Raw genomic sequence first — 14,539 nt, 5'->3', positions numbered from 1 at the left:
CTTGACCTGTCCGTCTTCCCTGGACTGACCTATCCCCTCCCTACCTCCCCACCTACACCCTCTCCACCTATCTTCTTTACTCTCCATCTTCGGTCCGCCTCCCCCTCTCTCCCTATTTATTCCAGTTCCCTCCCCCCATCCCCCTCTCTGATGAAGGGTCTAGGCCCGAAACGTCAGCTTTTGTGCTCCTGAGATGCTGCTTGGCCTGCTGTGTTCATCCAGCCTCACATTTTATTATCTTGCATCTCATGGCTCACTGACTTTGCTCCCACTTGGATGGCCATAACATTCCTGCCTTGGCTTGGCTTTTTATGTTTGGTCTCATCAGACAGAGCTCAAAGTCTCACAGTATTTCTATATTGTGTTACCGTTTAGCACAAGAACAAAGACAGATGCCTTGTCGTGGTTATGAACATTCCTTTGTCAAGAAAGTGGACATGTTGCTTTAAGGCACTAGGCTCCATTGATCTCACACCCATACCATACATACACACCAAACACACAAAATGTGCTTTAGCCAAGTGGCCATGTCTCAAAGTCTAAAGTGAGTTGTCTTCAGTCAGATCAAGGGAGACAGCTTCAGTCAGGGGTCATGGCAAAGTAAGTCAATTACAGCATTTGCTGTTAACCCAAGAGCAAAGTGTTGTCATGTCCGTAAACATAGTATAAAATAGACAAAACAGGATCCCACAACTTGCAAACTAGATAAGTTGTGAGTTAATAAAAATAGAAAACTTTGGAAGTGCTATTGCTGGTCCATCAGCATCAGTGGAAAGATAAATGACGTTAATGGGCGGCAGTGACCACAGGCTAGAAAGTTGTGGCAATACCATCCTGGTCATTTGGCAGAACCCAAAATGGTTTTAAGCCCATTATCCAACTAATGAGTCATTGGGGTATCTATCCATTTAAAGGATGAAAACTCATCTCTCGTGGTAGGAGCAATGAAAACCACACTTGGAGCAATGTAAGTGGAGTCTGACTGCAACAAGTGAGGTAACAATTGGTGACAGTTGATGGGGGACGCAAGGTACCATGAGTAAGTGGCCATAACTACCAGAGGGATACTTACAAGAACTATAGGGTGGATAACTAGGAGAGCTATTGCCAAACGCACATTGAGATAGTTTGATGTTCTCACGGTAATTAGGTACTTTGTCTTTTATCATGAAACTGTTTCTGAAGTTCCCAACTTCTCATAATAATTGAGTCTAGGTTCACACATTGCCACGCTCTTTGCTTTGTTGCTGATGTGTGGGAACCATGTCTGCACCAACAAAATGAGCCCAAACTTGAGATTAACAAAGAGATAATGGAAACTGCAGATGCTGGAGAATCTGAGATAACAAAGTGTAGAGCTGGATGAACACAGCAGGCCAAGCAGCATCTTAGGAGCACAAAAGCTGAAGTTTCGGGCTTACACCCTTCATTTTCTGATGAAGGGTCTAGGCCCGAACATCAGCTTTTGTGTCCTAACATGCTGCTTGGCCTGCTGTGTTCATCCATCTCTACACTTTGTTGTCTTGAGATTAACAAATACTAGATTTTTATACCATTATCTTGTTAGCTGATTGGCGTATGTAAGGAACATTATTGCAAAACACCATAATTGGTTTGGGTGTCATCATCGACACTAAGATTACTCAGAAAAATATCCTATGTCATTTTTAATAGTTTTGCAAAGTTATGGTTGCTAATCAAAAAAATGGAATGAAGAAAAAAACTTTTAGTTTATAAAAATGGTGATGTGTACTCTGCCGATATATGTTAATTTGTCAAGTATTATTTCAGTGCACGTACTTCCTTTTTAGAAAGTTAAATTTATTACCAAGTAATACATAAAGAAGTTGCAGTTGGAATATTTTCAACTTAAGTTCAGTTAATATAACTAGGTTATTGATTTGGAATGGGGTGGAATCACAAAAACTACATAAATGCATAATTATGATAGTTTAATCCGGAAAAAGGAAATGATGCAATCCATTATGGGCTGGACTTTGCATTTAGAAGTGAATGCATGGCACCAGTTGCCTTCTGGGAATTAATTAGAAGTGGTACACAACACGATGGAGTCAATATGATGTTTAATTTTTAAAAAATGACTATCTTAGATTCCACAGGGACAGAATAGGAAAGGTATTATATATTGTCTCACTTTCAAAATGAGATAGAAGAAGGGGTGAAGAGGTAAACGTAGAGGGGATGAAAACTGGTGCGATCAAGTGAAGGCTTGTATAAAATGTCTTTACTACCAAAAGCAAGTGCTATTGGCATTAAGAAAAGAAATAGTTACATCAGGAACTACTTACATTAAGCAAGACACATAGACCATTTGTTAGTATAAGTTGTTAAACTTTCTTGAGGAAAGGAAGGGGATGTTGTTTATGTATCTTTAAGGCAATTCAGCTTTAAAGACTTCATTTGCTGTGTGTATACAATGTTCTGATTCTGCCTGGTAGTCTGCCGTGGTTCTGCAAGCTGCATGCATTCAAAAAGAAGTTGGTTTGCTTTAATGTTTCCTTAATTACACCATGTGTCTGACTATTTTAAATAATCTTAACTCACAAAGTGAATCATGATAACACTGTGCGGAGCTGGAGGAACACAGCAGGCCAGGCAGCATCAGAGAAGCAGGAAAGCTGACATTTCTGGTCAGAATCCTTTTTCTGAAGAAGAGTCCCGACCCGAAATGTCAGCGTTCCATTTCCTCTGATGCTGCCTGGCCTGCTGTGTTCCTTTATTTCCACACTGTGTTATCTCTGACTCCAGCATTGGCAGATCTTACTATCTTGCAAAGTTAATCAATCCCTGATAAGTGATTCCTTATTAGACCATTATCATTAGCTTGATAATCAACATTACTTATGCTCCTTTTGTCCATAAAATGTATTTAATTAACCATATTTAAATCCTCAGTTACAGAGGTGGTGCTTGAACTCATTCTGGATTTGTCCAGGTCTCTGAATTACTAGATGTTGACAATATGCACTGTGGTTTCAAGTTCCAGTATTCTGATCCAGTAACAATCAGTGTCACGATGTATGTCTAGGTCGGGATAGCGTGTGACTTGGAGAAGAGTCTGGAGGTGATGTGGTTCCACAACGAACCTGTTATTTTTCTTTAGTGTGGTAAAGAAGGTAAAGAGAAAGGAATTCCCATTGAAATAATCTTAGTGAGTTTCTGCAGCACATCTGTTTATTGTATGTTCTACAGTCACAGTCTGCTCATAATAGAGATGCATATGTTGACTCCAGCAGCATGCAATTAAACAAACTACTCTGTCCTGGATGATGTTGACATTCCTGATAGCTGTTGTGGCTGTACTCATCCAGACAAGTAAAGACAATTTGATCACAATTCTGACAGCACCTTATAGAGGTGCAAGGAGGTATCACAGAGTACCCAGCCTGTATATTCCATAACATTTTATGACTGATTTAGTTCAGCTCTGATCAATGGCCACTTCAGTATGTTGTTGATGGAATGATTTGACAACAGTAGTGACACTTTGGAAGCCATTTCTCCTACAGTAGCATAAAAGTTCACAACTGATCCCAAAGAGCAAGATTTCAGCCTATATATCTGCTCTTATTTCAGGCCTTCTCATCCCTTCCTCTTGATGCTGTGCCTATCTTATCCCTTTGCAGAAAACAATTATTTGTTTGTACCCTTTAATTCATATTTCTTCCAGAACAAATATACCAGTATATTTAAAAGTACATCAGTATATTTAACTACCAATGCAAGCCTCCCACAAGTTTAACACTATAATAGAACAATTTCAAAAAACATATATATGCTTTTGAAAATTCAATTTAAAGTAACTATCTAGACTAGTACCAACAATTAATGATGTTTATATCTGCTTAATGTTGTCTGCATAATGGTCTTCTAACCACTCTTGGTCATTTTGGCTCTGTGTCTCCGTAGGGCACTGCATAGAATTAAACTGAGTTTATATTACAGGAACAAGGCCATTTACCCCAATTAACTTACACTGGTGCTTATGTTCCTAATGAGTCTTATAGAAATTTACTTCATCTTGCCCTTTCAGTGTATTGTTTCGATCCTTCATTGCTCATGTACTTATTTAGTTTTCACTGTTTGTGTCATTATCCACCATTTCCACCACTGCCATTCCGTATGATTGTGAGTTCCACTTTTTCTTTTCATCCTGAATCTAAATCAATCCGTATTCAATGTTGGTGTCAGAACTGACCCCAAGATGAGTTTCTGAAAATGTATTCATGTTATCACTGATGCTCCTAATTCTCCTAATTCACCTAATTCTGATCTCTTATGCACCTCCAGTCTTAATCCCTCTACCACTGAGGGGGACACCTTCAGGTGTGTAGACCCTAAGCCCTGGAATAGGTTTCCTATATCTCAACTTCATGTTCCTCCTTTAACTCCTCAACACCCACTTCTTTGGCCCACCTTTTGATCCTAAAGCCTACTTATGTGGTTGCTGTTATGTTTTGTTTTATAATGCTCTTGTGAAGCACTTTGTGATGTTTTATTGTGTTCAAGGTGTTATGTAAATATAAATTACTTTATAATTCTCCTGCATTCCTTGCCAGTTTTGTTGATAACTGTTCTATGTTGCTAGCCATCAGTTTTTGATTTCTTATAAGTGAAACTGTGTTCTTTGTGTCAACCAATCAATGACTTCATAATTTTAAAAACTTCTCTCAGGCTTCATCTCAATGTTTTCTTTTAGTGCACTCCATCTTTCCTGATATTTGTACTCCTCAAATCTGGTATAATCTTGTGAATCATTTTTGCATTTTTTCAATACCTCCATACCCTTTGTAAGACAAAGACCAGTACCAAATAGAACAGTAATTCCATAAGAGCACAGAACGTTCTTCATTTCTTTTTCTTTTTGTGTATAAATTCCAAAAGAGGTTTTCATTGTTATGATGTATCGGTTGAGAACTCTCTGTGTTACATACAATCATTCAGTAAATGCAAGCAGATGCTTGCTATGTTAACTTAAATATAATCATAACAGCAGCTGCTGCTTTTCCTAATCAGTAATATTTTACATCTACAGAACTATTTATGTTGAATGAAAACTTAATTTGAACGTGTAACATGAGTTTAAATGTATTACCTGTACGGAGTTATATTTCAAATCAGTTTGCTTTGTTCATTGAGCTTACTATTTGACGTGATTGCATACACGGTGACACAGACACAAATGGTTAGGAAGAATTTATTCTGAATCCTTTCGAAATGTAATATGATCATCACTTGAGTATTGGTTTCTATTCCCAGAAATCAGGAAATAAAACGTACAGTATGCACAATTGTAATATAATAGCTGCCTTTCCATTATAAATTATTATTAATTTAAAATGTTTATTCCTCAAATAAATCCAGATAATAATTTTCTGCATTTATTAAGCTAAAGAAAGCTGTTTCTAGGGCGGCACAGTGGCTCAGTGGTTAGCACTACAGCCCCACAGCGCCAGGGACCCAGGTTTGATTCCAGCCTCAGGTGACTGTCTGTGCAGAGTTTGCACATTCTCCCCGTGTCTGCGTGGGTTTCCTCCAGGTGCTCCGGTTTCCTCCACACTCCAAAGATGTGCAGGCTAGGTGGATCGGCCATGCTAAATTGCCTGTAGTGTTCAGGGATGTGTGGGTTATAGGGGGATGGGTCTGGGTGGGATGCTTCAAGGGGTAGTGTGGACTTGTTTGGCCAAAGGGCCTGTTTCCACACTGTAGGGAATCTAATCTAGTCTAAAACTTTCAATATTATCTTTGAAATCCAAAGCATCTTCTCTTTCCCTTTTGTATCGATAGGGCTGAGTTTGGTAGGCTGAAGACAATCAGCCAGCTCAAGCAACAGATATTTACTGTTAGAGATAATGGGAACTGCAGATGCTGGAGAATTCCAAGATAATAAAATGTGAGGCTGGATGAACACAGCAGGCCAAGCAGCATCTCAGGAGCACAAAAGCTGACGTTTCGGGCCTAGACCCTTCATCAGAGAGGTGGACGGGGAGAGGGAACTGGAATAAATAGGGAGAGAGGGGGAGGCGGACCGAAGATGGAGAGTAAAGAAGATAGGTGGAGAGAGTATAGGTGGGGAGGTAGGGAGGGGATAGGTCAGTCCAGGGAAGACGGACAGGTCAAGGAGGTGGGATGAGGTTAGTAGGTAGATGGGGGTGCGGCTTGGGGTGGGAGGAAGGGATGGGTGAGAGGAAGAACCGGTTAGGGAGGCAGAGACAGGTTGGACTGGTTTTGGGATGCAGTGGGTGAGGGGGAAGAGCTGGGCTGGTTGTGTGGTGCAGTGGGGGGGAGGGGACGAACTGGGCTGGTTGAGGGATGCAGTAGGGGAAGGGGAGATTTTGAAACTGGTGAAGTCCACATTGATACCATATGGCTGCAGGGTTCCCAGGCGGAATATGAGTTGCTGTTCCTGCAACCTTCGGGTGGCATCACTGTGGCAGTGCAGGAGGCCCATGATGGACATGTCATCTAGAGAATGGGAGGGGGAGTGGAAATGGTTTGCGACTGGGAGGTGCAGTTGTTTGTTGCGAAACAACTTTGTTCGCAACAAACAACTGCACCTCCCAGTCGCAAACCATTTCCACTCCCCCTCCTATTCTCTAGATGACATGTCCATCATGGGCCTCCTGCACTGCCACAATGATGCCACCCGAAGGTTGCAGGAACAGCAACTCATATTCCGCTTGGAAACCCTGCAGCCTAATGGTATCAACGTGGACTTCACCAGTTTCAAAATCTCCCCTTCCCCCACTGCATCCCTAAACCAGCCCAGTTCATCCCCTCCCCCCACTGCACCACACAACCAGCCTAGCTCTTCCCCCCCACCCACTGCATCCCAAAACCAGTCCAACCTGTCTCTGCCTCCCTAACCGGTTCTTCCTCTCACCCATCCCTTCCTCCCACCCCAAGCCACACCCCCATCTACCTACTAACCTCATCCCACCTCTTTGACCTGTCCGTCTTCCCTGGACTGACCTATCCCCTCCGTACCTCCCCACCTATACTCTCTCCACCTATCTTCTTTACTCTCCATCTTCGGTCCGCCTCCCCCTCTCTCCCTATTTATTCCAGTTCCCTCTCCCCATCCCCCTCTCTGATGAAGGGTCTAGGCCCGAAACATCAGATATTTACTGTTCTTCTATTAAAAGCTGCCAGTTCAGCCTGATGGGCAGGTCCAAACTATACAAGTGACTTTATTTTGCTTTCATTCATTCTATTGTATTTATACAAAAATCAAACAGTGAATACACCTGTAGGTTGTTGTTATTATTGTGACTGTTTGTGTTTCTTTTCTCCTTTATAAGACTCAGTGTATGTGTACTTGACTATGATTGGGACACTGTCAGAAAGGATTTGTGTGACTGGCTCTGTTTACATGCAAAACTACTTCAGGTCCATTAATAATAATGATAACCACAGCTATTATTGGAAATGCCAGCGGATGATTTCAATTTGCTCAGTCATATTGTCATTTGAGTACCACTGCTCAAAATATAGTTTTACTGACAGGATGAACAGGAATTACTTTTATAAAATGCCCAGTAACACTGAATCAATGTTATATTTTATCAAATCTGTCCAGTTCTCCCAATGACATGTATTTTGAAAACAATCGCAGTTTATGTTTTGTACAATGGACTGTCAGGTTTATATAAAATAAGGGCAAAACGTCTGAAATTGCTGTAGTTCTTGTCTAAGGGATTAATTAACAGTGCACTTGTCCCCTTGTTCAGATGTTGTAAAGAGTATGTTACTTGGCCCACAAATGTGTGGTATAATCATATAAAGGAACATGAACAAAATATTATAACCTAGTAATAAATATTTAATGAGTTGACTTATTAATGCAGTGATTTCAAAGGCTAGTGATGATCAACAATAGAACAGAGTCAGAATCATAGAATCCCTATAGTGTAGAAAGAGGCCACCAGGCCCATCGAGTCCACATCACCCCCTCCCTCCTCGCACCCGCCCCCCCCTCCACCGAAGAGCATCCCATCCTATCCCTGTAACCCTGTTTTTCCCATAGCTAATCCACCACAGCCTACACATCCCTGGACACTATGGGCAATCTAGCATGGCTAATCAACCTAACCTGCACATCTTTGGACTGTGGGAGGAAGCCCACAACACAGGGAGATTGTGCAAACTCCACATAGACAGTCGCCCAAGGCTGAAATTGAATCCAGGCCACTGGCACTGTGAGGCAACAATGCTAAACACTGAGCCACCATGCCATGATACTTTGGGTAAAAGGTATCTGTCAGTTATTTTACTATAACCACTCCTGGAAAACCTGAATTCCTTTTGTGCGATGGTCATTTTTCCCAGAAGTCACTACTTCTTTCTTTTCTTCTTTGCTGTAATTGAGCCATTATCTGCCATTACCCTCCCTTCCTGTCACTCAGTCATTCTATTTCACTTATCAACTCCTGTGTATTGCATTCCTCTCAATCTGATTCAATATCTTCTTCCATTTTCCTACTTTTCTGTTGCCATTCAGATTTGAACTATGTCAGATAACTTCACAGCTATGCTCTCTCTGCATTTTCCAGATAACTCATTGAGGCACCCACTACTACAGTCTAATGAACACCAACCCTTGAATGCCTTGACTTGGTTTTTCGCCAACGTACCTTCTGAGCATTCCCATTGGAGTTGTGGGATAACAGTGAAGTCATGCTCTGCTGGAAAAATTCTGGATGTAGTCTTTCCAATAATGAGCTATAATTTACTATCATCGGTTTCTAATGCTTTGTGGCTTCGTATAGATTTGTCCATGTTATAAGCTCACTGAGGCACTCCCAAGTCAATAGCAAAGCACCAGGAGGGTATGAACTATTAAGAACATCCTGAGTAGGATTGACATTTTTCATTTAGTCCTACTTAAGTACCTCTCTACACTGGTCCATTTCAGCTTCACTCTACACCTACAGAAGGTCTGAAGGGTGTGAACCAACTTTCCTCCCATTCCGAGCACTAACTCTGCCTGAAACACTGTGAGACAATGAACATGTACATTAGAAGACCAGGCTTGCACTCAGTGACACCATGCTCACAATCTGCCCACACTGAAAATGGGATCGCACTGGAGATGTGACTCTGCATTTGTCAGCACACCGATGTAGTGCTGATGAGGTTCCAGAAGCCAAGGTCACTTTCATCCACACATCAATGGTATCATTCAAAGGAACTGAAATGCTTTGATTTTGTTAAAGGACAAACTGATAGTTGGATGGTTTCCATACTCTGATCCACACGTAACTCAGTCAAAAATGACAGCCTGGCTGAAATCCTGTACAGTTGCAGTTCAACATGCACCGTTCCTCCATACCTTGCAATAGAACTCCAGTTGCATTCCAGGAGCTTGGCCTGCTGTGTTCATCCAGCTCTACACCTCGTTATCTCTTTGTCAAACCACCTTGCAGGCTCTCCCTGTGAAAAAATTCTACCTCTCCAGGTGCAGTAAGTAAACCACCAGAATCCTTCCTCAACACAGGCTGAGAACAGTATTCAAAGAGATTTTGAAGAGGGTGTAACAGTAAGGAAAATGTTATTAGTTAAATGTTAATATTTAAATGATAATGACTTAAAAGAGATTGAATGAAGACTGTGGAGGAAATGTGTGATAATGGTTAAATCCCATCATGCTAAGGAACAGCATACATCATTAGTGATACCTGCTCATGTTAGTGCACATGGTGCTGGGACCTGAACATCATGATTCTCTGGATGGTCTCTTCTACATACCTTTGTAAATATTTTATATGTTTAAAAAAGTTTCTTTGTTGCAAGCATCCCTTCAAAGGTCGTCTCTGAACACTCTTACAACAGAAGCTAATTTCACCTGCTACCATTTCCAATAGAAGAATCTGCGGTAGTTATCATTATTATTCACAGATTCTTTCATAATTAATCCTGTCTTGCATAGTCCAGTGACCACAAGTCCCTTGAATTTCACCAATGGATCAATAAACATGACTGTGTTTCCTTTTAGAATTTCCATTTGCTCCAGAATAAGGGACTTGTCATTCATACCTCACTGTGATTATCACTTTGATATCTTCGGTTTGATGGAAATGTGCCTTATGTTTGCCCACAGCTTGCTCCTTGCTGAGACCTTCACCACTGGTTATACTTTGCATCATCTGCCTTTCCCAAACTTTTGGTGTAGTACTGCTGCCCATATCACCTCTGTAAAACCTTGATTCATGCCTCAGTTCATCTGCTGCATTAACCACATGCATAGTTTTGTTGCTTCCAGATGCATCTATTACAATGCTTTATTTTGCCCACCGTCTATCATCTGTATGTCTACAAATATCAAAACATTAAATATTTCTGCTGTAAGCTATGACGTAAAATGTTTTGTTTAGTAGTGATATTTTGATTAGTAACATGCATTGGTTTCTAGCTGGCCCACTAATTCTATTCAATTCTAATTTAATATTGTCGTTCTTGTATTTAAATTCCATCGTAATAATGCTTTGCTTATATCTTCAAAATCCTGCTGTCTTAGGCTTCACTCAGAATCAAAAATCTTCTCACTCTGCATAAAAGGCAGAAGTCATGTCTCCAAACAATTAATACTAAATAATGATCAGGGAAAGACTAGAAGAGCCCCTCTTCTCCCACCTCAATTCACCTTGCTGTCAGATCTGACACACACCTCGCTGTGTCCCAGGATTCAACAATCTCCCCACCTGCTACTGGACCCTGATTCTCATCTCCTGCTGCCAGACCTGACACTCTCCACAGCCTTCAGGGACCTTTTACTTCACCTTTTCCTTCTCCCACTGGCACTCCGCAGCAATCTCCCCACTGTCCGACATATACCTCCCCTCAACCCGGGGACCGACCATACTTTTCCACAGGACATGACACCTTTTCCCGATACCTCCTACCCATCCTGACATACCTGAAACGTTCCATCACTTACCTGGCCCCTTTACCACTTTGTCAACTGGTATCAGGGTATTTACCTGGCCACCTATGTATTTGAAGCCTTACCTATTACCCACCTGGCATCCTACCTGTCTAGCACCCTACTTATCTGACACCCTCCTGATCATGTAACTACCCACTACCCAATTGACATGCTACCCACCTGACACCCTATCTTCCTGGCATGTTAACCTCACACTTACCCTTCCATAGGAGCTGTCAAAGTGGCTGTCTATGATCTTGTCCTTTACATCTCAAGCATGGCAACTGACAACTGTGCAGCAGTGGGCATTATTTGCCTTCCCTTGACTATTTGGTATTTTAAGGGGCTTGTCAGATTTAACGCACTCTCCCCATTCCTGAAGGAGCCCTAGTCAGAACCTCCTTTGGAAATGAAGAGCTCTTCATTAACATAAAAAGGAGAGTAATGATCTCCTGTGCCACATCTTACTCAGTTCCCTTTGCAAATCTATTCTCACATACCTATCAAACATTTTCTGATGTTTTTATGTTCCTATTTCTGTCTCTTGCTAATTTATTTGGTATTCCATTTTTCTCTCTCATTATCAATTTTATGGTTAACCTTTGCTGAATTCTAAGATCTTCTCAAACATCAAGCTTCCAGCTCTAAGACAAAAACAGAAAATTCTGGAGAACTCAACCAGTCTGGTAGCCTTTCTAGAGAGAGAAACTGAGTTCACATTTCAAGTCCAAGACTGTTCTTTCATCCATATATGAGCCCTGAGACTTGAAATGTTAACTGTCTTTCTATCTGCACAGATGCTGCCATATGGGCTGAGTTTCTCCAGGATTTTCTGAATTCATTACAAATTTCCAGAACCACAGGTACTTTGCTTTTATTTGAAGCTTATTATTCTTTTTGACAGCATTGTAAACTTCTTCAATTAATCAAATATAATTTTTACTTTCACTTGTTAGCAGTGGTTGGAGCAATTTTCCCGTGGATTTTTATTCCCCAGGGGTGTGCAATATTCATTACAAAATATGATTTATTTCCTCAAATGCTTGCCATCTCTCGGCAATTGTTGAGTTTTTGAAACTGGTTTCACGATCGAGGTTACCCAACTCGTCTTTGATAACCACTCTGATGAAGGGCCTAGGCCCGAAACGTCAGCTTTTGTGCTCCTGAGATGCTGCTTGGCCTGCTGTGTTCATGCAGCTTCACACTTTGTTATCTTTGATAACCACTTAACTTGTTTTGTTTAGATTTCTGATTGCAATTGTTTAAATTAAGTCATTATCAAATTCAATTCTAACATATTTCTTTGATTATTAACTTCTCAATGTCTTTAACTATGCATCATTACACAATATTCAATTTAAAATAGCCTCTCCTCTAGTTGATTCCTTGACATACTAATCTGGAAAATTATCCAGTACACACTCTATATAAAGCTTATGGCTGATGCCATCTATGGCCTCAAAACCATGGCATTCAGCCCTAATAGCTTTTGTGGCATTGAGGCCAGTTGGGCTTGTGGCAAAATTTTGTGTGAGACTCCCCCCATTTGGACTGAATTCTACATTGGCTTCAGACCCTGAAACTTCCCTCAGGAACCCATTACTAACAATATGAGCCATTTCAAAGACACTCCTCCCAGACCACGTAATTTAGTGTGAAGGACTTTCCTGTACTGGTTGATCCAGCACACCCACTATTACTTCATCCTTATCAACCTCTGACCATACTGTGGTATACTGTCCTGCCATGTGCGTGTCTTGGGGCCCACAGTTAGGGGGCTGTATATGTAGAAGCACTCCTCTTTTCTATTTAGGCTTACAATCTTACGGTCTTAAGAATTTGGTGAGAGCATGTTGCATGCGGCAGCCCCACATGATAACAGGTTGATGTGTTTAATGGACTCTCGTGCTACTCGTGTTTTCTGTGGTTTGAGGAGTCCATGTTTCATGTGCACACTGGGTGTGGTAGATTGCAGGTTCTATTTCACTTTCTGAGGGCACTATAATCTACCAGACACTATTTTCATTTGAAACTCAGCCCTTGCTCCAGAGCTTGGGCCACTTGCTGTTCAGGAGTGTGGGCAGATCAGAAGACCTCCTTGAGAGAATATTGCTGAACCTGGTCAAAATGGCCAAAATCAGGCCCAGGCAGCGGGTGATTGAGATGATGATTGGTCTGACTGCCTCCACCACTTTTATGGTTGTGTCTGTGCCTGGATATCCTTGGAGAGGGAGTGTGCAGTATCCACTGGCAAATGACATCTTCCATTGCCAATGGACTGGAATAAATTATTAATGTCCAAAGTGTTGTTTTAACTTGCAGTTTGTACATTTAAATTTTTGAATATTTAATTTTGTTACAATATCACTTGAAAAGGGCTGACACCTTTGAATCCAGTTTAATTTGGCTCAATTTGATTTTACTAAGCTTAATTGACTTAAAAGAACTTCCATGAACTTGCCCTCTCTTACCAGGCTATAAATTCAACTTGTACATTCTATATCAATCTTAAATCTCACAGGATTATTGTATTACCTTTGTTCCATGAACCTCCAGCTTCCTGATTTTTACCATACCCAACACTTCAGATATTATTAGCGGGCATATAAATTATATTTTCTGTGCCTTTTTTTTATCTCCACTTAAAGAGATCTTGACTTTCTGAGCTAAGCTTTATTCATTCTCCTGTTTGTCTATTTTTCCTCTCACTCCTAAAAGGCAATATTCACTTCACAAAAACTGGAAGAACTGTAGATGCTGAAAATCAGAAATAGAAACATAAAGTGAAAGAAAAACTCAGCAGGTCCGGCAACATCCGTGGAGAGAAATCAGTTATTTTTTTTGGGTCCTGTGATCCTTCTTCAGAATCTTGATTGCTCTGAAGCTACATCTATAAATTATAAGTTTAAACCTTTCCTATTTATTTCTAGTTGTGCAATTACTACATCTGTTTTTGTTATGAGTAAGTCAAACATTTAGATATGGTACGTCTGGCTTTAACTATTTTCATTTTTAACTGATGTCATTTTAGTCACTAATGCCTTTTGTAAAGTGTCTTTCCATTCCCAAGCCGTCGGGTCTATCTTTATCCAAATTACCATTCTGCAGTACAATTTTTCTTTTAATGCTTTTGAATTGACCATTCCTGAGTCCTTTGAACATTAAGTTCCTGGCATACTTCATTAGTTTAAAGCTCAATTGACTATTGTTGTTGTTTGATTCACCAAGATGTTGGTTTAAATGCAGCCCTTCCCAACAGAACGGTCACCTCTTTCTTCAGAACGTGCATGTGCTCAAAAAAAATCAAAACTTCTGACTTCTAAACAGTCATTTAACCGTCTAATCCATTTATCAATCTGCCACTTTGCACAGATCTCAAGTAATGACCTAAAAATAGTGTGATTTTACATTTTAATTTGGATCCTAGCTCCTTAAACTCCCTTAGCAGAACCTTAGTTCTTTCTATGTCATTGATTCCATAGTAAACCACAACAACTAGATCCTCCCCCTCCCATCTGTTTTTCTCAAAGCTTGCAGGAGTGTCTTTAGGTCTGGAATTAATGAAAACAGTATCTGTACACCTAACTTTCCAGT

The 14,539-nt window shown here is 40.7% G+C and overlaps 1 protein-coding gene across 2 annotated transcripts in view; it reads left to right on the top strand.

The window, feature by feature from the left end:
- runx2a (RUNX family transcription factor 2a) overlaps positions 1-14,539 on the top strand; it is a 94,067-nt gene that overhangs the window by 39,157 nt on the left and 40,371 nt on the right. The window lies entirely within an intron of this gene.

The sequence above is a fragment of the Stegostoma tigrinum genome, chromosome 4 (assembly GCF_030684315.1).
Source record: "Stegostoma tigrinum isolate sSteTig4 chromosome 4, sSteTig4.hap1, whole genome shotgun sequence".
Lineage (NCBI taxonomy): Eukaryota > Metazoa > Chordata > Chondrichthyes > Orectolobiformes > Stegostomatidae > Stegostoma > Stegostoma tigrinum.
Note: the sequence above shows the minus strand (reverse complement) of the source record. Positions and strands in the feature narration are given on the sequence as shown.